Source organism: Triplophysa dalaica, chromosome 10 (assembly GCF_015846415.1).
Source record: "Triplophysa dalaica isolate WHDGS20190420 chromosome 10, ASM1584641v1, whole genome shotgun sequence".
Taxonomy (NCBI): domain Eukaryota; kingdom Metazoa; phylum Chordata; class Actinopteri; order Cypriniformes; family Nemacheilidae; genus Triplophysa; species Triplophysa dalaica.
The window spans coordinates 17,978,519-17,990,312 of NC_079551.1; positions in this window are offsets into that span (position 1 = coordinate 17,978,519).

Sequence of the window (11,794 nt, forward strand, 5' to 3'; positions counted from 1 at the left end):
ATTGGTGGAGAGGAGATAGTACAGTAAGGTTTTGAATGTCTATTGTTTTTGTTAACATTTACGGGTCACTGGCAAGGAAAAGACCAGATTCAAGACAATCTGCCCTCGGTCAGTGCAGTAAGGCACACTATTGATGGTTTATTGAGTAGGTACACATTGGTCAAGCACACATTGACCAATTGGTCCTTACCAAATGCATCCGGTCAATGTAAATCTCTTGTATGTGTAAATGTGTGATTTCATTACGCAACCGAGGCATTCACTTTGAGCCTTGATGCTTACAGTATTTGGACAATTTGAAACAAGCTGTTTTGTCTCCAAATCCGATTCCTTTGGTGAGAAAAGTTGTCCACTTTCCTAATGGGAATTTTTTTTATCTCATGACTCTCGAATGGAAACAATTGAAATGATGTCATTGTTTGGCTGTTGGATTTAAAGTTTTTGTAAAGATTACTGGATTTTTCCAGACATAAAATTGTATAAAACCTTGAAAGTTTGATATGGTTTGTCATGTTATCCCGGTTATTTAATGAATACCAAATTGTTGAGTAAATAAATATGTGAAACATTCATTCTGAGCTTTATTCATTTTAGGGCTGCAGTGTTTAGTTTGACCCTACAATATTGCCACCTGTTTGATAAATAAAACCACAGGTTACGCATTTGATTAAAAATTGTTGAGCAAAACCTGCACCTGACAGCTTAAGCTAAAATGATTATAATCCTTCATCATTTTTGGAAGCTAAGTTATAAATGAGACTTCAACATAAACTTTACGAACTTGCTCAACAACATTGTTTTGTTTATTTTGAACCAAAAAAAGTTATGAACTGAATTAATAGACACTGTATTCTGCTAATAGGTGTAATATGACCTCGGTGTCAATACGTCAGGTGTTTTCCTAAAGCTGGTATGCCTATGCATTTTCATTTCTAATGGCTTGTCAACACCGGGCCGATAAATTGTGCGCGTTTATCGTCAACGTTTAACGCCCCATGACTAAACAAAGGGCGATAAGTTGAGTGTGCACACCGACAGGTGAAACGCCATGCGTAAAAGCAGCATTTTTTTTAACACCTTGGGCCGCATTAAACACTGGCCGACCAATGAGATTTTTTCACGCGCCTGGAATCGCTGAAGTTACAATAAAACACGACTTGGTGGCACTCATGCACACATTGACGAAGAGGAAGCAAGATTAATTCTTCTTCTTTGTGACAAGCAAGTGTCAGGTGCATAAAGTTGCGCAGTGCCACCATGTGTACCTGGGTATTTCTGTTTATCAATAAGCGCCATCTATGTCAGGCAGTGAATTTGCACGTTAACTCGGCTCATCTCCAATGAGAATCGTTTGGGTAAAAGCCGAAAAACCACTCAAAAAACGCTGCCGATATGCATGTGTGATTATCGTCCCGGCGTGGACAGTCCTTGAGGTGTGCCAGATAGGCTTCCCTCATCGTCATGGTAACGGTTCATGAACAGTCAGAAGACATCAGGGTTTGTTGGAAGAATACTGCACTTCTCAAAAATTCCAAGTCACAACAAACTCCAGTTTGTGAAGCCAAACACCACACAAAACCCAACAACCAGACTTTCAACACGTGCTCCTTTCGCTTTTCAAATCGATAAAACATACTAAATACATTTCTTATCTCCTCCCTACAGGTTTCCATATTTGCCCATGCATTTTGACCTCACAAAATGGAATTCACGAAACCAAAAAAAGGAATTCACAAAACCAACAATCTAGTTTATATTGCGTCTCTTGGACCATTTCCATGGGGAAATACTTTGGAGTAAAGCACAGGAGATGAACGCTCTTTATATGTGACCGTCTGTACGATGCTGTTAGTTAAAACGACTGCAGGGGATTTGGCCAGACAAATGAGCAGACAGTGACTTCATGGGGCTCCGCACCAAACACCTCCGAATATCCATTTGATTTAAGCAAACAAGAGACTCCGGTCAAAATAACCCCACGCTGCCACTGCTTCCAGACCACAATGAAACAAGATACCAGCTGCATGTGCGAGCCAAACAAATAAGAGACATTTAATAGAGAAAAACAGATGCCAAGGTAGTCTGGCTGTAATTTTCGCATGGCAGCAATGTTCCCATGATATTAGGCACAAGTTATTTCCTAAGAGTACAACTGGATCTGAAGTTTTTCTGAGACAGTTCTCAAGAACGGTTAGTCAGAGCTTCTCTGTATTTAATCTTTGTCAAATCCAATTATTCAGATTTTAATAATAACAATAATCAGACACGCTTCAAAAACATGTGCGCGTTTTTTTGAAGCGTCTACATTTGCTTGTTTCATTTGCGTCATTGTGCCAAAATAGACTCAGGCTTCTGTCTTTACAATATCAAATAAAACATACATTTTCTTAAGACTTGGCACCAACGTCCCTCTAATTTTCATTTTCGAAAATTAATAAATTAATTTCAATTTGATGTGTGTAGTCATAAATACACACATCGTGCTTAAAGCGATGAGGACTTAAGATGTCTTATAATTATTAAGTTCTTAATACTATTATGTGTGAGTGCCAGTCATTGAGCCAGGACAGCAGATAGGTGGTGAACACATGGACAGGCCCAGGGGCATTTTGATGGATCACCAATCTCCTCAGTGTCTCCAATATCTTCAGCGTTTAATAAAATATGGTTGTACTTTGTTGAGATGCCTTTAAAAAATAAACTCCATCACTTCCTTCCTGCTTAAGAGAGCTTCTGAGTGTATTAACAGATGTTGTTTTTATACACTGCACAAAGCGCTTAAGAGCTTAACCCTCAAATTCAATCAAAATAGATTTCAACAAGCACGTCCAACCATCAGTCTGAACCTTTGCGTGCACCCATATCCCTTTCTCGTGTTCTCCTGTCAGCTGACCTGCGTTCGATCCACTCTCGTCAGCCCCCGTGTTGACTTTCTTCCATTAAACTGCCACTCGGTCTGAAATTTAATGGTCCGGAGGGGAGTGCATTTCGGTAATAGACTCATCACAAGTTCACCTCGAAGAGTTGCTGGATTTAGGACGCCGTATTCCAGCTCATTTTTCATTTCTTGTCACCTTCATCCACTATGGCTGACATTAGCGTGCACTCCTGCTGCTCCCGTCTGGTTTTAACATTCGACGTTGTGATTTGAAGAGCCCGCAGGCGCTATAAAGCAACTGCGAATGTTTTTTCGTGAATGAAAACTTCTTCCGTTTCGCAAAGTTGAAGTTTGTGATTGAATAAACTACCAATATGCGGACTTTTATACTGTGGGCGAGTTTTGGGGAAGGTGGAAATTCTACAGAATGATCTGTAGCTTGTCTGATAGAGTAATTCAGTATTATGACATGACTTTCCTCTAGCATCTCTTAAAGTATGCAGAAGATGTATAGAAAAAATGTGCAACATTTTTATGTATAGTAAAAACAATCAAGTGAAGATAAATCTCTTATGCTGTATTTTATATTATGAGTGTAAATATTTAGAATATACAATAATATTTTATGAACAGTTTGATTTCTTTTTATTTATCATCATTATAAAATTGTGTATGGACACACATGGTCTACAAAAAACCCCACGAACAATACAAACAGACAGAATCCATAATATCACTGTAATTTTACACTATTTTTCTGTATTCATGCATTTTTGAAAATACGGTATTAAAACCGCAAATTATAGAAAAAGCTTTTACATTTTTTATTTTATTTTACAGTATTTTCATTTTCTGGCGCCCCACTGCCAAAAAAATCAAACATAGTGCCGGCTTCGTCATTTAATTATGTCTTGACTATTATTGTCTTTGTAATGCCATTGAATATGGTTAAACGTTTTGAAGGTCCAAAAAGCACATCCATCCATCATGAAAGTAATCCTTAAAACTCCGGATGGTTTATAAATGTGAAGCGCAATGTTTGGTTTGTGTAAAGATCATATTCCTTTTTTTTAAACATTTGCTGTCTAGTACTATAGACAATGACAATAACTAACTTCTGAAACCTCTGTTAAATTTCGTTTGATGTATTATAATACTATGTAAATGTCTCCTTTATCTTTCATAATCAGATTTTTAGATCAGATATTTTATTTTCATTATTATAATTTCATTTGTTGCCATAATGTACTACAGTAACTAGTGACGCAAAGCTTTGCATCAATGCAAAATTCCTATAGAAATAATTGAATTGAATATGAAAGATATATTGAACTAATCCTGTAAGGCAATCCCACAATGCATTTCAATTCTAAATAATATCAATCTAAACAGTTTGGTCTATTAATGACCTCGATATTTGTGTGATCTACATTGTTCGGATCAACTAAGCATAAAACTCTATATTCAAATCAATAGTAAGTGGAGTCTCCAGTGCACTTGAGACTATTTGTACGAAACACTTGTTGACTACGTAGATTATTCCAAATTAGTCACTTACAAGGTTCCATTTCAGTTCACATGCTCCATCAGAAGGCAGCTGCCCATGTACAGGTCAACTTTATAATGGCTCATTGAGAACCTCCTCTATGACTCTTACGTTACATGTAATGGCTAGTTTTCCAAAGTATTTCCTGTTTTGAAGTACAAACAGAGCACTACACTTTGGATGTCAGCGGAGGGGAACGGTCCGCAATTACATACTGACAAAAGCCCTTCAAGCATGTCTGACGGGAAAATTGGTCCTGAGTTTGTTTTGTTTTGTTATTATAATACTTTGCATGTTGTAAATAAACAGGATATGACACATGCTCTTACAGTATAAGAGCGCTCACAACCAAGATAATACAACCTCTGTAGTGTTTTACTCCTAATACTAAATGTACTTTTGTGTTAAATAGTATGTGGCTTGTGTCAGTATCAGTTCACCCAAAAGTCAAAATTCTGTCATTATTTATTCACCCTCATGTCATTCAAAACCTGTATTTGACTCTTTCTTTAGTGGAACACAAAAGAAGATATTTTCAGAAATGTGGTTTTGCGTCCATACTTGGATGCCAATGGGTTCAATGTTGTTAGGTTACAAACATACCTCGAAATATCTTTTTTTGTTCCGCAGAAGAACATTGAAATGACTTGAGGGTGAATAAATGACAAAAAAATCAGTTTTGGGCGAACTATCCCTATTTTCACTTTAATGTATGTGACACTGTGTCTTCAGTGGGCGGGGCTCCGTAAACGATATGCGGACAGTAATAATGTCTTTGCTTTCAAATGCTGAGTTTTATTTTCCTGCAACTGGTCCTGACCTGCTCCACCTCGGCGGAGGTAGTCAAATTCAACACAGTGATCTTGTTCTGTTTTCAAACACTTCACGTCCATTACCACGTTCACTGGCTCATGAGCTGAGTATAAATGCACCACGGTGAAAACATTTATTATGTTTACGGATTCAGAGGCCGGAGAGAAACGTCAGTATGCTACCAAAAACCGACCGGTAGACGGAAAATAAATAAGGATGTTGTGACAGCAGTTAGACTCGTTTTCCCGAAAACATGGCCTGACGCCGACACGTTAATGTCTGGAAGGGAACATTCGGACGTTTTCAGAATGTGTGAACTACTGATTTATATAACCTATAAATGACTTTACTCAGACAGGTCTTTATTCACAGCTGGAGAGACTGAAAAGTCATTTTACTTCATTTCACACTTGGAGCCCTCAATGTCATTCTGTGGAAATATTTTGTAGTGTGACAAAGTCTAAATTTAATTTGTTGCTAAAGGCCTCTGGAGATCATCCCATATTATATCGTGTCATAATAAAATGTATCGGCTACAGGCAACATTCCTCTCTAGATATTGTAATGTTGAAGTGTAGAATAGTTTGAGCGTTTTAAGTTGCAAACATCAAAAATCTAGTTTTGAGACACATAAGAACTGGTCTTTTTACCTTATGCACAATTGTATGCTTATTATGTGATAATGGGAACATTATTGTATGGAAAATGTCATCAGTTTGAAGTTATTTGACTTGAATCCTCATAAAGAGAAGTACAATCGTAACCTGCAGTTTTATGTTTTAAACAGAGATGGCGATATAGAGGCAAAAGTTGCTGCTTTATGTAAATGGTTAACCCAAAAAATAAATTCTGTTATAATTTATTCACTCTCATGTGGTTCAAAATCCATATACTCTTTCGTAAGTGGAGCACAATTAAAAAAGATATTTAAGATGTCTCAGTGGTTTTGTGTCCACACTATGGATGTCAATGGGGTCCAATGATGATTGGTTACCAGCATTCCTTAGAGTATCTTCTTTTGTGTTCTGCAGATGAAAGAAAGTCATGCATCTTTGAAAAGACATGAGGATGAATTTATCATGAAATAATTTAGATTTTTGGGTGAAAAAATATTTCAAACCCCTTTATAATTTTTCCAAGGAAAAAACGTAGAGTTTGGCGAAAAATCTTCTTGTTTTACCGGCGGTTTAAGGAAGTTTTATTTAAATTGAAAAACCTCAGATAAAAGTTGTAATGAAAGCAAGTGATTTTAAATCAACGAATCAATGACTGGGTGGTCTTAGACGAACCCCAACCCAACCCCAACCCACACCAACCCTGGTTCTCCTCCATAATAGACAGTCTTGTCCATAGCTCCCCTTTTGGTTTATTGTCTCTCTTTACACTCCAAGAATGCTTTGTCTGCTCTACAAACTGGATCTCAGGAGGCCTACATACAGAACTGCTTTATAGACATCATAAGGGAGATAAAACATTTCTGTCCAATCTTCTCTGATGAATCATTTCCCAGGGTGAAGAAGAAGAAGAGGAGGTTTGCTCGTCGTGTTTTTGGGTGCTTGTAGCATTACATCAGACGAGAGGTCCTCCAAACAGTCCCCTAGAATAAAGCATCAACCTGTGACGTTGCTCTCTGTGGAGCTTTTTGTACGAAATTTCGTTTATTTTGTACGAAATAAACAAATATAACAAAATAACCAGTGTCATTTTGGCATTGATTATTCATGTTGGCAGTGTTTGGATGAATATAAATTTAGCATAAATCTAAATGAGCTACCTCAATTGATGAAACATTTACTGCAAAATGAGTTCTAAACAAAATCTGGTTCATAAAGCCACAAAGTATGAATGTGAGTCTCAGTTTAGGCAATGCGTGCCAAACAGTAGTGACGCATCATGTCTAGTTCAAACCAATAATATACAGATTGCTTACATACATAAACATGTGTTTTAAATGTAGCTACCATCAAATGTTGCGTTTCAATGTCCACAAGTCAAAGAGTAATGATGTCATCTAGTTTTGGTGTTTGTGCAGTAGTCCACGGTCTGGTTCTTAAAGGCGTCATTGAGGTACAGTGACATCATGAGTGTATAACATGAGCTGCGTTTAAGAGGCTGATGACAGACACATCCTTTCAACTTAAAATTACCCCCGAAATATGTTCCACATGATTTCTACTCAGCTGGGACATAAACCAGAAGTCGGCTGTGATAGCATACACCGCTAAACTAATATGAGCCTTTGGAGAATCGCAGACTCAGGCTATTTACAGAAACCTGCATGAAAGCTTCTCTTTGTTGCGTTTCGTTTAAATATGTTTCTCGCATTCACAAAGCGAGATCTGTTTTTTACCACCTTTTCTCATTTTTTCATTTGAGCCACTTTGGTATTCTTTTTGTTTTTTCTAGTGTTATTTTGAGCATGTTCAGCCATTAAATATGAAATATGGTTAAATGAAACCATATCCCAATTGGAATCCAGTAAAAGCTGGTTATTGCTCATCTACATCCAAGATGATCGTTGGATGATTTAAACCGGCCATTCGTTAATCCAGATTTGTCATTAACTGGTTAAAACAGGTCATTAGCCAGTTCAAACGGGTCATTGGCTGGTTATAGAGGTTATTAGGTGATTTAAACTGGTCATTAGCTATATAATGGTTGCTTTGCGGTTATAAAGCCTGAAATAATAAACCTCGATGACATATGCGGTGGACAAATGCGACCTCTTGGCCAGGACGTGTCCAGACATTATTTTTATGTTTGGTTGCCCTACAGTAGCTGGTTCAAACAGGTCTTTCCCTAGTATAACCTTGTAGTTTCGTCTATTCAAAAGGTGCTTGCGTCTCTGAAATAAAACCTGAAAAAATAAACCTTGAGGACGTATGCCGTTTCGTACCCGAAATGCTGGCCAGGATGTGTCCGGGAAAACTAGCACATAGCCTATGGTCAGCCTACATTAGCTGGTTCAAATGGGTCATTTACAAACAGGTTGTTAGGTGGTTTAGACTGGTCATTTGCTGGTTCAAACTTGTTATCATCAGGTTTAAACATGTCTTTCGCTGGTTCAAACGGGTAAGCTGGTCTAAGCTGGCGACCTGACCAGTTCTTGAAAGTAAACGGTGGTTGCAGAATTATACATTTTTGAGGGGTGACACTTTTGGAAAGTCATATTAAAAACCCCATCAAAATAGACTTCCTCTCGCCAGCTGGGAGAACCACTACTTTCCTTTAAAAAACAGCTTAATCCAGCCAAAGGTGGTTAACTGGTTTCTCAGCCTAGCAATGTTTGTCAGGATGGTCTGTTTGATGGTTTAAATTGGGTTTTGGTCACTTTTCAGGTGGTCACAGTTGGCAACCAACGAAACCAGAGAGACATAGGCTTGTTTTCATTAAGTAGAAATAACACTTCAAGTTGATTTCAGAGTATGACGTTATACATGTTGGTATGTAAGAACTTGATTACTTAATAATCACTGAATGTAAACAAACACAAAGTGATGTGAATATTATTTGTCACATCCATTATTCAGGATATAAAACACATTGTCTTTGGTGATTCTGATTCAATTTGATCAAAGAAATTGTTGCCACAAAATGACCAATCGTTTGGCTAGATAACACCTTTATTCATCGTCTGGTATTGTTTAAAGTCCTTTGAAGCTGCACTGAAACTGTCATTTTGACCTTCAACCTTTTGAAGTCCACTATATGGAGAAAAATCCTGGAATGTTCTCATCAAAAACCTTCATTTCTTTTCGACTAAAGAAACAAATACAAAAACATCTTGAAAGACGAGGGGATGAGTAAATTATCATGAACATTTATTTTGAAGGTGAACTACTCCTTTAATTCTGCAGAACCCAAAGCGTTTTTGGCCTTCTTTGACTTTCGTTGTGTGGACACAAAACCACTGAGACATATTTCTTGTTCCGCCGAAAAAAGAGTTTTGAATGAATGATGACGGAATTTATTATGTGAGTGAAGTGTCCCTTTAAGAGAAAGCAACTCTGAGGACAAATGTGCTGTTGTTAACAGATGTTTTCTGTTGAGTTTGTTCATTTACAGATGTCTGTTTACCTCTCCGAGTTTTTAACAACTGACTCTCATTGGCTATTTTGAAAATACCTTGCAGACATTTTCTGGCTTAGAAAAATGCTTCAATATTTCTCTAACAGTCCAGTTGAGAGTGTTATTATGTTTTTGTCTGAGCTTGTTTTATGGACTTTCTTCAGGTGTCTGTTTGCATTGAGGAAGTAAATATTGCAAAAAACTGAACTAGGAAATGATCTCAGTTATTTCCACAGCCGCACTGCTGACAGAGTCAAGCACTTTTCACAGTTTTATGAGACAATTTCTATTATTTTACACCACATATTTGTGTAAACAGCATAGTGTGTTTGCACTAACTTACTTTGTTTAGGAAATATGACTAATTTGTGTCTCTCAGTTTATAAAAGTTTCTCATAGGCAAACTGAACGTTGCCTACAATTCAGCCAAATGGTTAAGATGCATTATTATTTGTTGACAGCAGGGGGCTGCAGACTGTACATGACACAACGATAACTTCAAAGTTTGGCTTACCACAAGACGTGCTAAGTTTGATGTGTATGTCTTTATTAATGTTTTTTTGTCCATGTATATTTTAAGATATAGATCATTGTTGATTTTCTGCTTATAGATTTTAGAATCAGGACTTTATGGCTGGTTGAGTTTGGCGCAAACAATTCCCATCATCATTTTCATGTCCAATGAAACTTTTGCGCTCTAAGTTGATTTAAATAAGAGCATCTGGTAAATACTCTTGCATGTACTGTGGCATTTCACATTTAGAAAACTGCGAAATGATAAAAAACGATGCATTTATTGCCCCGCTACTTATTCGCAAAACACAAAATGAACAAAATTTTACATTGTAGTTGTAACTAACAGTGATAGTTCAGCCAAAAATAAATATTCTATCATCACGTATTCAACCTAGTTTCAAACCTGTGTGACTTCCTTCCGCAGAACACAAAAGAAGATATTATGAAGAATGTTGCTAACTGGCACCCATTCACTCGCATTGGTTTTGTGTCCATGCAATTGAAGTGAATAGGTGCCAGTGCTGGGTGAGTAAATGGTGACAGAATTTTCTACTTTATTTTGCTTGTCTGAAGCTCAAACTGAACTAATGTTAAAAAAAGTTAGTTTTAAAAATGTGACCCTGGACAACAAAACCAGTCTTATGGGTCAATTTTTGGAAATTTGGATTGTTACATAATCTGAAAGCTGAATACATATGCTTTCTATTGATGTATGATTTGTTAGAATAGGACTGGCTGGGATACAAACGTTTAAATAAAAAAAAAAACCTTTGAAGTTGTTAATCATAGGCACAGTGGCAGGCCGACCACTCCCCAAAATAATGTTTTTATATATTTAAGGTAGGACATTTACTAAATATCTCCATGGAACATGATCATAACTTAATATCCTAATGATTTGGGGCATTAAGAAAAATCTATAATTTTGACCCATACAATGTTTTTTGTCTTTTACTAAAAATGTTCACGTGCTACTTAAGACTGGTTTTGTGGTCCGGGGTCACAAATCCAGACAAAAAATCGTGTCATTTATCTTCTCAAGGTAATGTATCTTGATTTAAGATTTTGTGCAAAAATACTTAGAAATATTTTTTTGGCTGTGTTCCAACAGTCCTTTGCACTCATAATTACGGTTTCGTCGTCTCACAATTCGTTGCTTTCTCGCTTCAAATCCTTGTATGTACGGACACCTCTTGACTCACGCAAAATGACGTCTTTATTAAACACAGCCTTGGTTCGTCTCAGCATCTTAACATTTAAATCCAACACATTGACTCGAGAGAGCCCACATTCTTGTATTTACTTGTAAGCCTTGTTGAAACAGTGAATAAACAGTGACTTTTGAGAATGTGAACTACCATCATTTCAAAATACTTTCAGCACATAAGAATGATTCCTAACTTGTTCGCTTGTGTATTCACGCATGAACTGCGAACTGTTTAGCTATTATTAAATAGATATGATTAAAATCTGAGTGTTTTTAGAAGCGTATGGTATCTCCAAATAATATCCGGCCATACAAGGCAACATTCCAAAATACAATAGCACAAGCTCCTTAAAGGGAATATTGTTTTCTCTCAAATCTGGCACTTTGTTTTGCCAAAAGGATGATTTTTGGCCACCCAGCTTTTGGGAAACACATGGTTTGGTGTTTGAAAACACTGTTCTCTTGTTTCTGGATTTAAGGACGGAAAAAAAGAAACAAAGAGCAGAATCAATCGCAGCGTAATACGCTCATTCACCCGTCTGCAACTACAAGTAAATAAACTTCATCTCGGTCAAATATTTCGAAGTTGTTTTTGAACCAATGTCAAGAAATCTCGCCCCGCAATTTGTTCCCGGCCTCTTGAAGGTTCACGTTTTCCGTCGTATCGCAAGAACAGTCCAAAGCCTTCACAGCAGAGGTTGACTCATCCAACATCAGGAACAAGCTGAGGTTTATGTCCACCTGTTAACATGAGTCACCGGATTGA